Here is a 19,773-nt window from a genome sequence, read left to right as displayed (position 1 = left end):
TAAAGGAGGTAGGGATTGCCGAGCGGGCTTTGGCCCTCCTTTCCTCGTTTCTGGATGACAGAAAGCAGACCCTGAATTGGGCGGGCTTACAATCGGGTAACTTCATCCTGCCCTGCGGTGTCCCACAAGGCTCAGCTCTGTCCCCCACCCTATTCAATGTTTATGTCAGGCCACTGGCCAGAGCAGTCAGGAATCATGGCTTTACCCTCGTGTCCTATGCTGATGATTCACAATTGGTGATATCAGTATCCGACAGACCTGAGCTAGTAGCGGCAAGACTTCATGCCTGTCTGAAGGACGTTATGGAGTGGATGTGCCAGAACTTCCTAAAGATAAATACTGAGAAGACAGAAGTCATGGAATTTGGCAAGGGTTCCCCATTGTGGAGTACTCTGTGGTGGCCACCAGAGGCTGGGGAGTGTCCTTCACCGGTTACGAAGGTGAGGAACTTGGGGGTGATTTTTGACGATAAGCTGAATATGTCAGCCCAGGTTAATAGTTTAACCTCATCTTGTTTTCTTTTGCTCAAAACCTTGCGAAAAATCTTCCCCTTCATCCCCCAGGCGCTGCAGAAGATGATAATGGCTGCTCTCTTTATGTCCAGATTGGACTATTGTAATGCTATGTTCCTGGGCATTGACAAGCACCAGGTCAGTAAGATCCAGTCACTGCAAAATGCTGCCATCCGTGTTATTCTAAATCTACCTAGGGGTCACCCTACTTCCAAAGGAAGAAGATCATTACATTGGCTTCCGGTTCAGAAGAGAATTGAGTTTAAGGCGCTCTGTTTGGTGCACAAGGCATGGTTTGGAGGGGGCTCGGTGGACTGTCAGGACAGGTTTAGGCCTGATACCCCCTCCCAGGCACCTGCTTTCGGCCAACCTTGGCCTTATATGCACCCCAGATACAGACTGGCAAGATGGGGCGGCCGCTCATTTGCCAGCTGTGCAATCCAATTATGGAACAAGTTACCTGTGGCCATGCGACTTCAACAGAATCTTCCCTCTTTCAGGAAGGCCCTGAAGTTCCAGTTGTTCAACATTCACTAGCTACTAGCGCCCCCCTCCGTCCTCTTCACACACCCCAGCGCCAAGACGCCTTATGGCCTTGGAGCGCTTAATAAGCTTCTTTTATACTTTATACTTTATACAGCAGAGGATAACCACTGGGAAGGCTCCATTTGAACAGTTTGAAGGGAGAGGCCCCAACACCTGTTTATGTCCAGGATGGATGAATTGAGACAATGGCATAAAGTTCAATGGCCCGACAAGTTGGAACATTTTAAGAAGAAAGACTTATGGTGAAAAGGAAAGAGGTTTTTGACAAAAGGAAAAATGTACGGAGTGTTGAGGTCAAAGTTCGGGATGCAGCGAAAATGAAAGCACATGTAGGATGTGCGGCATGGTCCAAGATCACAAAGGCACAAAATGTTATTAAGCTATTTCGCAATGCAGTAAAATCATACGATGGAAGGATTTGGAACAAGAACAGGGTTCTGACTGTTAAAAAAGAGATTAGAGAAGAGGTGAGCATGGGTCGTGAAAAGAGTGGTTGTGGAGATGAAAAGAAGTTCCAGTGATGTGAGGATAAATGACAAAGGAGAGCAGGTGACTGCTAGATCAGATGGGAGATCTTGGGGTGATCGGAATGGTAATAAGTAGAGAATAAGAGTGAGTTATTAGAGTAAAGTGCCACCACGATATCTTAAAGATTTTATCACTACATATAGAGATTGTGATGGACCTTATGTTGCAATCTGTACTTTCTCAAACATGAATCGTTTGTTGTTAGTTTAAAGTTATAGTAGGCATGTAAATATAAGAAAGGGTGATGTTTTTTCCATTACCGTTATATGTGTGGTCTTCTTGAGTCATTTGCTGTCAGCTGGCAATGGATGAGGTGTAATTATAATAAACCTCCTAAGTACCTAACTACATGTACAGAATTCTTACTAAACATCAAGATGACCACACATATAATGGTCATGGAACACTTTGATAGAACATTCCTAATTCTACTAATCTGCATGTGGTTCTATTCTTAGAGCCACATGCAGGAGACACCACAATGCTGCTGCCCAGAACATTTGTGAATGAAGGAATAGTAAACAACTCAATTTGAATTCAGGATTAGCAACTTACTCACTCACATGCCAGTCTAATAACTAAGCTCTCATAGTGTTTCGTCAATCTTTTGCATAGTCTTTACGATAAAGCCGAAGCCCAAATTGTATTTAATCATTAAATTGCAGGTCATGTTACTGCCAGGCATGACACGAGGCAGGGTTGTCCTACGTCCCGGTTCTTTTTTCATCATTTATCGAGCCTTAGCGTACGCTTTAGGGCAAGATCCCACGATTTTGCCTCTTGTTGATGGTGTAGCAAAACTAAAATTATTCGCCGATGATATATTATATCTGGCAGAGAAGATGAAGGTAACATCCAAAATGCATCTGTTAAGTTTGAGGAATTTACACACATCAGTGGCTGCAAAGTCAACCACTCCAAATCAGATGCTTTATTTTTCACTAGCTTCCCTTCCATTTTTTCTGTGGAAATGAGCAGTCATTGCTCATTAAATCACCTGATTAGATATCTGGGGGTTTATTTTACTTCTAATCCCGCTGATTCTTTTCAGTTGAACTACACTTCTACCATGAGTAAAGCGGGGGCAAATAATCAGTGGCAGTCTCTCTCCATAGCCATCATTGTACGATTCGCTTTAGTTGAAATGATAATACTTCCCTCATTGATCTTTATGTTTTCTAGCATTATGATCAAGGTTCCACAATCTTAAATTGATAAATTTAATCAAATGCTAAGGTACTTTGTTTGGCAGTGCAAAAAACCTCGCACACACCTAAATGTACATTATTTAGGTATAGAAGAAGGAGAGTTGGCACCACAAATAATTAAAATGTATTATCAAGCCACTTTACTTGATTGGTTAACTTGAATGACTATTGCCCAATATCTCTCCAGTTGTGTTTTTCTTAACATGATGGTTAGAGAAGTTGGGGTTGAGACGATGAGGTGTTTGAAAATACCTAGGCTCCCGAAGTGTCCCAGGTATAAGACACTCCATCGTCTAATCTTCAGATTCAATAAAATCTGACAGGAGCACAAGGTACCTTGGATTCACTTATCTATATGTTCAAAAAATACTTCTCAGTTATGTTTGCCACTATATAAATTCACCATATTTAGTTGGGAAAGGGTTGGATGCCATTTGTTCGTAGATTATGTTCAAAAGCAAAGTCTGTGATACCTTGGGACCAATTAGTGAAGAATTATCCACCGATAGATCCCAACCAATGGTTTAGTTACATCCAAATTTGAAGTTTTATTTGCTGGTGCATTCAAGCTTTCCTTCCAATGGCACAAAATATAAGTAAGGCATTCTTTGTATCCTATCTCAATGGTATAGGTAACTGGTACCGCTTATTATATTTCATACTGGTGGAAGATGTAAATACCTCTTCTGCGCCTTTTCGGATTTGCTACTACAATTAGTTAATTATATGTTAATGGGTGGGCAAGTTCCAGATTCTTTTGGGGAGGGCACAGTTGTGAGTTTTCCTAAAAAAGGCAAAGATCCCAAAGATCCCAATTCATATAGGCCTATTACATTACTTAACACTGATTATAAGATCCTTACCAAATTATTATCAATACGTTTTAATCATATTGCTAAGGATCTTATTCACCCGGATCAGAATGGCTTTGTGGCAGGTCGACAATTAGCCATAAATACACATTTTCTCGTTGAGGCTTTAGATTATTTTCAGACCAATAAAATTTCCGCTTTAATTTTATTATTAGACGCGGAAAAAGCTTTTGACTTAGTGGTATGGACAACTTTATTTGTTATTTTAAATCACTTTGGAATTCCTCCACAGATTATTAGCCTAATTCAAAATTTGTACACGGGTGCCAAAGCAAATATAATCATTAACTCAGTTATGGTTGGTAAAGTATCGGTTCAGCGGGGCACCAGGCAAGGCTGCCCCTTGTCCCCTATTCTTTTTGCTTTTTATATTGAACCATTAGCCACAGCTATTAGGGAATCCGTAAATATCTCTCCTCCTATTTCCTCTATGGCAAAAATCAAACTATATGCCGACTATATTTTATTACTGATTAAGTCGGATATTCAATCTCAAACTGCCGCTCTTCAACTTTTTTTCGAACATCTGGGTGGTTATCGCATTAATAAAAAAAAAACTGAAATACTAGTCTGTGGGGGGGGGGGGTGAGGTTGAGCTACATACTGATTTATCTGGCTGTATTAATCCTAGACCGAAGAGGTATCTAGGAGTTATGTACTCGGTTCTGGTTTCCGAGTTAGTTATGTTAAACTTTGATCCTCTTCTACGCAAGGTTCAATCTTTATTTAATAGATGGGAATCGTTGCCATTTTCCATCCTAGGGCGAGTGGCACTTATAAAAATGTCTATTCTGCCGTTATTTAACTTTTTATTTTCTGCCATTCCCTGTTTTTTGCCCAGTAGTTTTTTTTCAAAAGTACAATCACTATTCACAGGGTTTATATGGGCAAAAAAAAGTCCCAGGATCGCAATGCGGATCCTTTACGCCGATACAGAATTGGGAGGTTTAGCTGTACCCAATATTAAAGATTATTATAGCGCATATTTTGCCCAATATTTAGAGCGGTTTAAATCCGGAATGCAGACCCCAACTGTGTTTATTAATTTCTTTATTAATAGAATTTGTCATGAGGTTCAGATTCCTTCTCCGTTACATATTTCTAAATTACCGAAACTTACTCGTTATAAGACGATGCTTTGGTTTTTTAAGCGTCAGGATGTCTTTCTTAAAAGATATTCTCTCCCGCAATTTAATCTTAGAACTCCATTAAGGAATGCTCTCCTTTATTTAGGAATAAAAATTGTAGTTGATACTGTACTACAATGGGCACTTTTGGGATTTCATTCTTTGTCAGATTTCTTGAGGGAAGGGACATGGTTGTTACCTGGAGAGATGCAGCTTCTAATTCCTGGGAACTTTATGTTACTTGGTTCGTATGCTTTTATTTTTAAAACGTTGGTACAAGTTGAACCAGTCAGCATTGGTTCCTCCAATCAACTATGGGACGATTTGTTCACGATTTGTAGGATGAGGAAGCCAGGGGTATGGAAACGTGTTCTTGCAGAATATACTGCGGATGATCTTAGTCAAAAAGCAATGAAAAAATGGCAAGAACAGGAGAATCATGTACTTACTATTAATACCTGGAAAATGATAAATAAACTGAATTTTAGTGTTCTTCGAGGATCTAATTGGAGAAGAATGCTGTTTTTCAGTAAATGGCTTCTATACCGTACCCCTGCTGCCATTGCTAAAATGTTTCCCAATACTACTGCCACTTGTTTTAGATGCCAGCAATATACTCCTGCAAACTGGTCCCACACTATAGCTAACTGTGTTAAAATAATCCCGTTTTGGAATGAGATATTCGAATATATGCAAAAGTATTGTGGGATTCGGATTACTTATAATGTTAAATTAATATTGTATGGTTACGATTCCGATCTTGGTTTGACAGAACAGTGGGTTAAACTATTATTTATTGCAATGGCAGTTGCAAGGTCATTAATCCTGCAGAACTGGAAGTCAGTTCATGTCCCTCTCTTTACTGCCTGGTTGCAAAAAATTAGGAATGTTAGAAAGTCTGAAATGCGATATGCACAGCGAATAGGCGGGATTATGAAGTTTGATAGAATTTGGAATCTTTACTTTGTGTAACGGTTGATTTCCGTTTTGTGTAAATTATTTTCTTCATGTAATTCTGTATTTTTTCTTTCTGCTTGCCAATTTATATTTTTTCTTTGTGTGCCAACTTATGGTTGTATTAATTGTATTTTTGACACAAGATTTTCAATAAAAAATTAAAAAAAAAAAAAAAAAAAAAGGAAGATGTAAATACCTCCCTTACTAAGTGCTATTACGACTATTACCAACAGTAAGATCGATCAAAACCTCTGGGGTTTGAATGAGAAGATTTGTGGTAGAGCTATTCATGCTGCAAATTTAAGAAGAATGGCCAATTGTGTGTTAGTGCTTCACTATGTGGCTGGAGAGCTGTAAGTCAGTTTGAAAACAGACTAAATATTGATCTCTGGGTCATCTTTTACCTTTTTTCTTGTACATTTACTTGAAATTCCAGTCCAAGCCCTTCCTCTTTCAGTTTTGGCTATGCTAGTTTGTGGGATCGAACTCACAACTTGAAGTTCTGCCTCACTACTATTTCTATCCACCAACCCCCACTGTATTTTCTTGTAATGCAATGTTTGCATCCACCCATACTCTTAAAGTTCTACTTTTCAGCTGTGGGCAGTTTACAATACATTACTTTGCACTAGCTTTTTAAGAATTCCTTCAACAATTCAGTTTCTGCAGGGTTTTTGGCTTCTTGTCTTTACACTTATTACTAATTTAGTATTACATTTGCAATTCTGTCTCTGACCATGCATGTGATGAAAATGATACACTTGTGACACTGTCGGCTTTACAAATATGTCATAACAGAAAGAATATGAGTGGCCTTACAACATTAAATGAGTGCTGAGAGCACCACAGGTTTGGGCTGATTTTTGTCTTAAATAGCTGAAAGGCTGGAGCAGCCCTATTTTCCAACCATATACAGTTATAAATGGTTGCTTGTCAATGGAACATTTAAGGTGTTTGCTGCTTTTGGCCGGAAATGTAGCAGCATTTGTTGACATATATAATGTAAACAATAGATAATAACACAATAGTATATAGAAAACAACATAACATTACAAAATGCAATGGGGCACATCCCAACAAAACACTGAAAACAGACCACAACACAACTGAAGTACGTCATGACATGAGGGGTATTTATAAAGCGCGCAAAATTACTGAAGTACATCATAACAAACAAAAATACATTGCAATTATGTAGCACAAACACACAGAAGTCCAATGAAACAACAGAACACATCACCACCACATCAAAATGCCACACAACAAATATACACAACCAGAATCCTGCTTTCATAATACAGTTGAAAAAGATGATTGGAGCAAACAGTTACTTAACTTATCACCATGGACCAATAATAGCACCAGATAAAAATGTATTGCGATCCAGCCTTAGATGACAATACGGTGACAAGTCACAAGCAAACTGCAGTCTGCAAACTACCGATACCATGCCTCCCATGTATAATATCAATACACTGATGATCTGGGGCCTGGGCCGGCTTTAAGGCAGTTCGTCCGGTGCCCTAGGTGCAGAGGTCGAGGTGCGCTGCATTTTTAAAATATTTTATGGGATTAAAAGCACGTGCTAGCTGGAGAGTTCCTTATGTGTCCAGCAATTTTCAGGAATTAATAAAAATGTCAAGATAACTCTGGTGATTAATGTACCTGCTGCAGAGATCTAGTTTTGTCTAGTGGCAGTTTTCACTCAGCATAAAGTAGTGCAGAGGGTTACTGTGCCTGTCGCAAAGCAAAGCACGTGTAAAATGCAGATCACAGAGTCGTATTTCTTGTAGATTGCTCAGTGGGTTAGTGCTTTTGTCACGGAGATTCTTTTGTTACACCCTAAATCATAAGTTTGAGCTTCTCCATACCAAGACTCCTAAAATATGGAGCCTACCAATATGGATGACAAGCATCTCCAACACCTTGCAGTCCTCTTTGCCTTATGTAACATTTCATATACATTGATTTACACACTGGCATTGTCTCTTTATATTGTGTGTGTGATAGAAAGTGTTCTAACACCCGTAAAAGAAATTAAATACATGTGAGAGAGGAGCTATGAAGAGGCGAGGGGCACTCTTGGAGGGTGGTAGTGAGAGAATCCATGGAGAAGGAGGTCATTGGGGGTGCCAACAATGACTGTCACACTGGCCACGGCCAGTGCTAAAGCCAGCTCTGTCTGGTGCAAACATTTTTTCCCAAAAAAACTTTTCTTTCCCAGAATTTTCTTTCATCGTGCACACAGTTATGTGAAGTTTATACAAATATTTTTTCTGCATCTTCTAATATTTCTTCTCAAGGCTCATGCGCGTGTTCCTAGTATTCAGAGGGCCTTATGAATTCTTGTGAATTTGTGAAATGACGCACATGAATTGCCGTTGGGACACCGGCAGCCTCTTGTGAACATTCACTCCGTAAGTTTTCTGAAGTTTGTGTACAAAAGGCAAAAACATTTATATTGGTGAATCGTTAACATGTTTTAGCTTTTGAGGTACAAAACTGCAATATTTTGTTAATGCATGCAGCAAATGAGGTCTGTTAGCTGCGTTTTGTGCCAGACTGCGATCGTATCTGTTCTGGTAGCGGCTGCTGCTTGGTATTACTACCAGCCGTGGAAGTGCCCACAGATGGCGCGACTGCAGGGACTGCTTTATGACCCGATGGCACTAGAGCCGAAGACAGTCAATTTCCTCAGCCACCAGTCATTGAGCTGGCTCTGCTGCTGAGACTCGAGTTCTTACTATTAGTGGCATACTGAAGTGAAGGTAGGAAGCGTACAGTACAACTGTTTCTGTATCAAAAGCTGCTATTGGGTAATAAAATTCACAATGGGCGACTAACTAGCATAGACGCATGCTGAGGGCCTTGGTTGGCACTGGAAAAGGGCTTTATGTTTGGATGTATTGGAGGTAAGTTTGAACAACTGGGTAACTCTCTGGCTTAGACGCACCTGCACTGGTAGAACTTTGTGTTACTAAAAATGAGGCTTGACCGAGTGACCCCAAGTTTACAGAGCCAAAGACAAGATATTGGCCCTTGTTGATCAAAGCTGATGTTAAGCTTGCACTGTAGTATAGAAAGAGAAACAGTAAACAGTGGATTAAGTTTTGTATATGCGGTAACTGCCCGACTGCTCCATTTCAAATAAATATGTTTTTTTTTTACAAAAGTGAGTAACTTGTATAGCGTTTGATACTTATTTAATTGTGGCTGTTGGTAGCTATACAAACAAGTATTGGCAAAGCCAATAGTTCTGTTGTTGGCCAATTTTTGTTTTGTTATTTTTTTGCAAAACGTTATTGTTTGGAAATATGCCGGCCCTCTGAAATCTAAAAGAAAACAATTGCTACCAACAAAATTTTTGGGGGGGTCTCCAAAAAAACACACCTTACCATAGCACTCCCTGGCACTGAAGATAACTACGTTGTGTGTGGATGTGCTCCTTGTGAAAGGGTGGCATGCCATAAAGTGACAATGGCTGAAGTGGGCTGATACATTGGACCTTAAGGCATGCTGAAGTGGGTGGAAGAGATAACTTAATGGCACGAACCACAGACTAATGGAAGAAGTCTGGCTAAAAACCTTCCTTATAAGTAACTATATTATATAAACAATTTTTTTTAAAAAAGGTCTTGGCTAATACAGACCTAAAAAAGTCAATCAGTCTGGCATTGGTTGCAAGCCTCTTGCCTTTGAGAAAGAAAGAAGGAAAGAAAGATGGAAAGAAGGAAGGAAAGACAGTAAGAATGAAGGAACGAAGAGAAGGGGTATGAAAGAAAGAAAAGGATAGATAAAGTAAGAGAGAAGGAAAGAAGGTATGATAGATCGGGGAGGTGAAAGGAAGGAAGAAAAAAAGAAAAGAAGAAACAAAGAAACAAAGAAACAAACAAAGAAAAAGAAACAAAGAAAGAAACAAAGAAAACAATTGGAAACTAGGATAGAAAAAATGGAAAGAAAGATGAAAGAAGGAAGGAAAACCAATGAAAGAAAAGGAGAGGCGAAAGAGGGTAGGAAAGGGAGAAAGAAAAAAGAATGAAAGAAGGCAAAATAGAAGGAATGATGGTAAGAGAAAGAAAGAAAAAAGAAGGAAGGAAGGAAGGAAGGAAGGAAGGAAGGAAGGAAGGAAGGAAGGAAGGAAGGAAGGAAGGAAGGAAGGAAGGAAGGAAGGAAGGAAGGAAGTAAAAAGTAAAAAGAGGAAAATGTAATACAAAACATTTCAAATGAACCCAATCTGATCTGGTATGCTGTTAAATAGCAGCAGTCAGAAAAGCAAAACACTCCAAAAGGAATTTACAACAGCATTGCAGGGAGATTGGATCGGATAAAGCTGGAATATGCATCAGAAACATTCTGTTATCACATCAGGCTCTAAAGACAAAGGCAATACTAAAGTAAATATAAAGTAAAAACAAAAACACTAGCATTGATGGGAACTAGCGTGTGTGTGGATGTGCTTCTGGTGAGAGAGCAAAAAACAGTCACTCAAATTAAAGTTAACCTGTGGTTTAAGTAGGCTGACTTAGTTTCGGACGATTTTGATATTTAAAACACATTGGTACAAATTATCCTAATAATATACAATTCATAGGTTTCTTGAGAAACAAAACTCTGCAGTTTAACCAGATCCTTTTAAAATGATAGGAACCTACAATTAATGTTTTCCCCCAAACAGAAGCACATCAAAAGCATTTGACTTCATCAGTCTACTCTATTTCCCAGACTAAAATAGTTTGTGTAAAAGGTATGTAGCATTGTGTTTCGCAGTGCAAAAGCCTGTATGTGCACGTCTTGTTATACAACATGTGGCTATTGTAGTCCTTGCACCACGAAAAATGTTTTAACTAGTCTTTATCTTGGGTTTACATGCTCCGCATGTGACTGAAATCATATTGTTCAAGTAAAAACAGCCCTGCAGAGCAGTATAGCACATTTCAAACTTGTTATGCAGACGTGTCACCACTCATAGCATATTTTGTGGCTTATACATAGTGGTACTTCAAGATCCATAACACCCTTGGTCACTGCAAGGGCTGGGCAATGTTTGACTTTTCATACTATGGTAGACACACCACAACTTCATAAACAAGTATATAAGGATGAATGACCATATTTTCCTGGAAACTGTTACAGTCTCAACTGTCTCCTCCGTCAATGATTGTACTATCCCCATCTGTTCTCATAATCAACCTCTTCACTTTCCTAGATAAGAACCTAAACACTACTAAGCCTCTTTATAATCTTATCTGTCCTGAGACTGGGAACTATCACTATCCTTACATTAATATCTAGCTTCTTTGCACATCACATAATACAATATATATGTTCTGTTTACATGCATGTGTACAATCATATAATAAATTGGGTTACTGGTTGAGGGGGGTAAAAACCCTACACAAGCAGCAGACCCATTTCTTGCCAGGGTGAAGTCACAAGCAAACTTCAAATTAACCTGTGCTCAACCCTCTGGTAGCTTGGCACAGAGCAGGCAAGCTTAACTTATAGGTCCAGACCGAGACAATTCACAATTTCAGTCTGACCACAATGGAGCGGGTGCCAGCTGCAGGGACCCAGTTAGGTACGCTGCACAAGAGTACCTTAGATCCTAGTTGTGGAGCATTGCAAGGTCCTGTGTCGAGAATGCTTCACAGTCAAGGCAATGCATCAGTTCCAAGTAGCTGCGAAACGAGGTCTTGCATCGTTGTTGAGGATCCCGTTGACAAGGGCTTGTGATGTAAAGTCTGGTGTCAAGAATGCGTTGTGCCACTGAGGCAATGCATTGGTTCCAAGGAGCTACAAAGCTGTGATGCAAGAACATGCATCATTGTTGAGGCTGCCGTCAACAAGAATTTTGCGATGCGAGGGTTTGTGTCGGAGATGCATCGTTCAGCAGCAGTTCCAATGAGGGCTGCAAGAATGATATGGAGTCCCTGCGCGGGGAGAATCCTCACATCTTGAGCGATGTGCCGGTTCTGCTCGGGGTTCTAAACCCCAGACGATACCTCAAACTTGCTGGAAATTCAAAGACCTTGGGTTGCCAAAAAGACATTTTAAACAATTAGAATGATGATGGTGCCGCACACGCAACACCACAGACACAGGCTATTTCAAGTCAGCACTCAGGGCATAACACCAACAGTTCAAAACCAGCAAATGCCTAGCCCATTCATCTCACATATGAAGCACTCCACCAATGAGATCTTCACCATTGTCAAAGAGTTTATGTGACCACCCCTGAGCTTCACAGCTATCACCCCCTCACAGGATCTATGTGATAAACTCTCCATGCCCTCTAATAGAAAATCAAGACCATCTATCATAACTTTGCCCCCACGATCCTGCATCCCTGGGCCTCCACAACACAGCTCCCCACCCCTGCTGGTCTCATGGCTCTTTATGCTGGTCAGAAATCACTTTCACGGAAACCACCAACACCATACAATCCATCAAACTTGAAGTTCCATTGCACCCTTGCCCCCACCACAGCTCCTCATAAGGTCTGATCCTCCACTTACTTCCATTCTCAACCTCTCTCTCCACCGCTGTATTCCCAGACACCTAGAAACATGCCACAATAGTACCAAGCCTCAAGATATCCTTAGCTGACATGATAACGATGGCAAATTACAAGCCCAACTCGCTCTTACCATTTCCTGCCTCCCTTGCCCTGCCTCCAGACTAACTACAGGCGGTATGGAGCCCTTTTGTATGGAGACAGGACACAGCCTATTTAAGTGTATGTGGTGCTGGGTTCAGCTCCTCCCTCCCATCCTGCCAGTGGTGGCTCATCCTGCCACACCAAAGCCCCCCATTGTTTGTGGCGGTCTAGGAGGAATACACAAAGCCCAGCTGTCAACTACGCCCAGTCAAGTGACACAGAGACAGGTGGCAAGCACCAAATGTTTAGGACAAGAAAATGCAAACTTTCTAAAAGTGGTATGATCAGAATTGCAATTTAAAATCCAGTACAATACTAGAGACACCAGATATGAACTAGAGACCTGCTCCAATTTAGAAATTACATTTATAAAATATATTAATACTAATCAATTTTGGTAACCAGGTAAAGCTAACGGGCGGTCAATCCTTGTCATGGGTAAGTACACTATTGTGTTATAATCTAAGTGGTGCTCTAAAAAGGGAAGAAAGATTGGTTACCAATTCAATCTTGTGATAACCCTCCACAGAAGATTAATAGTACATTCAAAATCCACCCCGAGCACACATAAGTAAAATCATAAGTCCATGAAGTATCAAGTAAGTCCAGTAGTTTTCAAACCAACGTCCATATATTTATTCAGTCTTTCCAATTCTCAAATGAAAGTAGGTAAACTTTTCTAGACACAGCTGGATCTTCAGTTCACAAAGCAACAACAGCCAACACATGTTTCGTCGTGCAATTTGGTGCACAAATGACTTGTTCAGGGCTGCAAATCCAAGAGGAACAAAATTACTCTATACATTCAATACAGTAACATGTCTATATCACTCTGGAATATACCACAATATCAATAGAAAGTGTATCTTATAGAAATTTTAATCCATGGTTCCAGGTATATTGTGAGCACCACCACCATGAAGATCTAGTTGTGTCTAGAAAAGTTTACCTACTTTCATTCGAGAATTGGAAAGACTGAATAAATATATGGACGTTGATTTGAAAACTACTGGACTTACTTGATACTTTATGGACTTATGATTTTACTTATGTGTGCTCGGGGTGGATTTTGAATAAAATATATTAAGGTAACTCCAATGTCATCCTATGGGAGAGTTAGGTGTTGCAGTAGTGAAAAATGCATTTAAGAGTTTTTCAGTAACGGGAAATGTATTACTTAAAAGTACAAGTCCTACTTTTTAAATACATGGCACCCTGCCTTCTGGGCTGTTCAAGGTCTACCCTAGTGGTGACTTTTATGTATGAGAAAAGAAGGTTTGGGCCTGGAAAAAGGTTTACCTTGCCAGGTCGAAAGGGCAGTTCAAAATAGGCCTGGGCTAAAATTCTGTTCCCGCTCGTGGAAATTGCGATAATTTGACATTTTCGCGTTCCGCGGAGAGCGCGAATATGTCAAAATTTCCGCAATCCGCATCTTACTGGAATTTTTTTTCTTGATCGCGCTGTAAAAAAATACATTCTTGCGTGCGCGCGATCGCCTTACCTGAATCCCCGCGTTCGCCGACAAGTTTTCCCTATCCGGTCGCGTTCTCCACGAGATGTTGGATTGTTGGTAGCCATTTGCGCGACAGTTCGCACCCGCATTAACGTAATTTGTCACGCGATCACGTCATTCGTCGCACTATCACGTCTTTCTTCTCGTGATCATGCACCGCGAGAGTGTGAGATGATGAGATATCGCGCCCGTGAGCAACCGCATGGGTAAGTTGGCGAGCCGCGATCACGCAGAAAATACCGTAAACGGGCGGGAAAAAAACTTCTGCATCTTCGCGATATTTCCGCGTGTTTGCGGAGATTTTTAACATTTTCGCGATAGTTTGCGAAAGCGAATTTCGCAAATTCCGCCCACCTCTAGTTTAAAACTGCACACACACACAGGCTGAAATGGCAGGCCTGAGACATGTGTACATTGCTACTTAAATGGGTGGCACAATCAGTGCGGAAGGCCCACTAGCAGCATTCAATTTACATTCCCTGGGCACAGGTAGTGCCACCCAAATAGGGACTTACAAGGAAATTAAATATTCCAATTGGGTGTAAGCCAATTCTACCATGTTTTAGGGAGTGAACACAAGCATTTTAGCACCGGTTCTCAGTGGGAAACTGTGTAGAATCCTTAAAAACAACAAAAACGGGTTCAGCAAGATGGAGGGTGAAGGCAAAAAAATTTGGGGATGACTTGCAGAAAGGACCAGGTCCAACAATAAGGTAATGTAACATAGCATAACATAACAGAGAGTATACAGGTTTACCTTGTAGATGACTGGCTGAAATTCAGATACGATGATTCAGTCTTCCATCTGTCCATAGTTAAAGAAACTGCCATTCACGTATTGTTAAAGCACTCCAATGGAGTTCAGGAGATAGTGTGTGTTCTATAAAATGGAAAATCTGCTCATACACATGATCTTTTGACTGTTAAGTCAGCTCAGTTGGCTATGATTGTGTGCAATATAAAGAGCTGTATGAAGCATTCAGGTCACGTGTTTGAATTTATCATGGGAGGTTTAAAACCTCATCTACAACCGAAGGCAGGTCTTAAAATACGGTTTCTTATATTTAATCTATAATAATCATATCTTTGCAATATAAAACATAAACATTTCATATAGTAAAGTATAATACCATAATTAAAAGCTCGTTTATATATTTAATCAAAGATCATATTACTGTGCCTAAAAATCACATTGTTGCAAGTAAGAAACTTTGATGCACCAGAAAATATAGGCACACATTTGTCAATATGTTCCTGACCACAGAAAATCTCAAACAAGATTCAGCAATCTTGCCTAATTGAACAGCCTAGTCATCGACACATAGACAAGAAAGTAATTTATTTATCAATGTTTAAGGCTTTGAATCAGAGAATTTTCGAAACGAAGAATCTCTGAACATCCCAAACTAGCTGCATTTAAAAGAGGAATGCTTAAGTTTTGTTATTTTCAACGTGTGGGTTGACACTGCTTGTGATGTCACTTCCTGTGATGTCAGTCCAGTTGCTGTGGCGAAACAAAGGTCAAACAAAGGCATCGGTCATTCAACGAGCAGCCCTAAAAATAAATTTTCTTAAAGCACAAAAATTGTTGCCCTAGTTCTCGGTTGTTCCAATACATGCCACCCTCCCCCCCCCCCCCCCCCCAGCAAACTTGTAGGGGTGTATGCAAAGCTGATAAGTCTTCAACTTTTCTATACTGTGCCTTTTTTGTTATGTCTCTAAGAAGCTGTGAGTATGGCACAGATTATAAAGCACCTGCTCATTAACCCTGCGCAAGTCATGAAAATTGAAATAAAATGTAATCCAATTTTGTAAGCAGGTTGGAAGGAGTTCAAGCAATGTAGCCAGGTGCTCCGTGTCCTCTAAACTTCTCTGTGTGACTTCAAAATGTGTAGATTAGTTCACAGTACAACAAGCTGGGCCAGGCGCCAACCCTGGTTCTAAGAACCAGCCTTCTTTTTAAACACAATGTTGCATCGCCACACACAGGAGTTCCAAACTCAGTTTATTTTAAGCAAAGACATCCCCAATGACAGTAACAGTCTCCCTTACTCTTTCCTCTGTTTTCTCTTTTACCCTTAGAGTCAGAGCTACAAGGTCACTATATTATTCCTTTCCACAATCTAAAAATTGAATTCCCCGGCATATCTTTCGCCCTAATTCAATTTCCCCTGTATGTATCGGTGCTGACAGTTTTGGTCACATATCTGTATTGAGTTGTTCGGTTTTATTGGACAGTGTGGGATGTCATCAGTGTGGATTGGAGGTAACATCTGAGCCTTTTCAGGTCTCTGGGGATTTCGAGGCTTGTGTTCGTTCATGCCGCTGATTTGTGTCTGATGCTCTGACATGGATTCGGTGAACCAAGCGTCTCTTGTCAAACTGCAGTACTTTTCCTACAGATGTGCACAGAGCGAGTCATTTGTACGAGTTTAGGTGCTGTTTCTGCTTTCGATACAGAATGATTTGCACAGTTCTTGTTTTTTTGTAGTTTTATATAGTAAAAACGAGCATTAGAACACTTTCCATGAGCACCATCTGAAATGTGTTTAACCACATCGATGCGAGTGACGGAGCGGTTCCGTCATGCGCGTCGGCTGCGCTGTGCGCATGACGGAACCGCTCCGTCACGGCCCCGCCCGCGCACGGGACCTTCAGCACGGCGCGGTAATCCGCGCCGCGCTGAAGGGGTTAAGGCACAGGAAGATTTAGGTCCATTTGTATCCATATTTCAAGCAACACCGCAAGCCACCTTGCTGCTCTGCACTGCATGAAAGGGCGAGGGCAGGAATGCGCTGTATTTAACATTATACGGGACGTTCCTGCCATCCGTCTGCTCTGGCAAACAAGGGGCACCTTCTTGTACAAAAACAATTCTCAGAGGCATTCTTCTCTTTCTATGTGTGCTGCACAATGTAGCACACTCAGAAAGAGGAAAAAACAAGAAGAAATAAAGATATTTCTCCTTGTTGCGCCTCTGGTGGGGGGGCATACAGTTCTGACACATTCCGTGGTCAACCAGTGTTTGTAAATCTGGGAATGTGTGAGAATACATGGGTGGATAGCGGAACACCCATGCTCCACCTATGGCACGCCTCCCTGCCACAGAGTAATGCAAGACAACTGTTTGCACTGCCTTGTGTTACTCTAGATTTATCAAGCCGCGCGTGGCTGGGTAAATCAAGTTTAGGTGTTGCGTCGTCCTTGCACCCTCCTGCTTGGAGCAAGGGGTGATGCGAAACCTGGATAAATATGGGCCTTACTGATTTGCCCAGAATCACACGAGGTTGAGCCGGCGCTGGGACTCAAACCTGGTTCCACAATTGCAAAGACAGCAACTCTGACTGGCCATATCTCCTCTATGCAGCTTCTCCACAGTGCAGAAGAACAGTATAGTTAGCATGATGTGATCAATATTGAAACAAGGAGATACACTTCTTTCTGCTATTCATTTAAAAGTGATTTTAAAACATAAATTAAATCTTGAGATTGGATGGTTTCATGATAAAAAAGCTTAACAAGTAAAATCACTTATGAATTATTTTAAAACATGTAAACACAAAAAAATCAGGATTGATATGGGTCAAATAAAATAGAAATGATCTCGATGGGTTTTGATTAGTGTTAAAAGCAGCTTTATTACGAATTCTCCAGTAAATTTCAAATCAGTGTTTGTGTCAGATTTGAAATTAAGGTTTTTGTGAAAAATTTGCATTGCACCTTAAGTTCTTGCATGCACTATTACAGGCAAAATAGCACAGAAACAGGAATACTGTGAGCTGTATCATGATGGGCCAAGCGCCTATTTTTCTCAGTGTGAGGTGTCTGAAGTTTTAACATATTACTCGGAATTTCTCTCATTTAAGGCATGGATTTTAAACAGAACAAGGGTCGTATCATTATGGGCTTTGCCGGTGCAGTGCAGAGGCGAGTGCCTGTCTCAGGCGCTTAAAGTGTGCAAAGTGAATTCATTGAATCCAATAATTCTCTGACTTAGGTCCCGATTCTCAAAGGGGCATGTAACTTGTAAAGTTACGAGTGCAGAGACTCCGCATTCGGGGAGGAATTTCAGTGCACAGGGCAGAGATGCCACCCGAGTGTGGAGACTCCGCACTCATACCTTTACGAGTCGTAAGTCCCTTTGTGAATTAGACCAAAAGTTCTTTATTTTCACACAGCACAGCTCAAAAATGGAAAGAGGCATATATTGCTCACTTTTTAAGAGCTGTATCATCTGAAAATAAAGCACTAAGGGGCATATTATCAAGAAACGGCGTTAAAATTATTGCCGCTTTAGCGGCAGAAAACTGCCACCAAAGCGGCTATAATGGGCTTGATAGTATGCCCTTGAGAATTCCTATAGAAGCCCATGTTCTGGTGTCAACATGGGCTTCTATTGAAATTTTCTGCGGCATATTATCAAGCCCATTATCGCTGCTTTAGCGGAAGTTTTCTGCCGCTAAAGCGGCGATAATTTTAACTCCGTGCTTGATAATATGCCCTCATATCAGGGAAATATTGAGTTCAATCAATTCACTTTACACACTGTAGCCCCAAGAAACATGGCCAAAGTTCTGCCATACACCAGAAAAGCCAGTCATGGTACGGCCTCAAGTTGGAACCAGTGAGCAGAGATTTTCTTTCCGCTCCCAAGTTCTTCTCTCTGAAGTTCACACATTAACTCTAAGACATTCAGAGTAATACATTGAAACTTTAAAGATCCCAGATGCAAAAGACAGGCACTCCGCCCACCAGATGCATCTCCATGTGGTTAAACATGTCACCAAGTCTGACTCTATATTATTTCCATTTCCAGTGGTAAATATTTGAAAAATGCCTTAGGAAATACCAATATTGTGCAGTAATTGTATTTCTGCTTGGTGCATTTTGCCCCAAATTTCACCATCACACTTGTAATGGGGCTGAAAATATGTTAGACATAATCCTACAAATGGGCTGGATTACCTAAACTATCTGAACAATGCACAAATTTGCTATTTAGTATCATAGCAGATATTGCTAGTGTCACCTATTTTTCTACAATTTCTTTTCTGCAGTGATCCTCCTTGTTTTGCAGCATCACGAGTCTTCATTGCTCAGACATCCAGGTTTAGTTGTACTCCTATGCCTGTAGCAAAATGAAATGAAGTAAGATCACTTAATATATGTACCATGTTACTTAGTAGAAAATATTTAAGAAATATATTCCAAATGCATCACAGAAAAATGAGAAATGAAGAAAGTGGAACAAAATGACCTTTCAAATGTGACCTGCCTGGGGTCCTTCTGAAACTAAATCTTTATTCACCAAAAATAGGAGGAAGGCATATTCTGTTTCTCCTCTATGTGGATGATGTGGCTATTTTTGATTTTATCCAGGTGAGCCTCCAGAGGAAACTGGAAAGGCTCAATATGTATTGTGCAGCCAATAAATTAAAGATTAATCAGGAGATACCAAATATAATTCATTTTGGGAAAAAGGCGAAAGCGTATGCATGGTTTTTGGCTGATAAGATTGTGGAGCTGGTAACATCTTATAAATACTTAGGAATGATTTTTAGTAATAAACTATATTAGGCCTTACATAAAGGAACTGTGGAGGATCCGGCACTATCCACTATAGGAGGACTAATAACATTTACAAATTTGTTCAGAGGACAATTCTTGTCACCATTATTATCTGCTTATAATGCTATGGTGCCTTCACAATGCTAATATTAGGTGGAAGTGCTGACCCTTAGCTCAAATACATACTTGAAAAAGTGTGAGGGTAAATATTTGGAAACATTTTTGGTGTTCCAAAAAAGCACAATGTGTCAAGAAATAAGATTGGAAGGTGACATTCAGGCATG

This window comes from Triturus cristatus, chromosome 12 (assembly GCF_964204655.1).
Source record: "Triturus cristatus chromosome 12, aTriCri1.1, whole genome shotgun sequence".
Classification (NCBI taxonomy): Eukaryota; Metazoa; Chordata; class Amphibia; order Caudata; family Salamandridae; genus Triturus; species Triturus cristatus.
Note: the sequence above shows the minus strand (reverse complement) of the source record.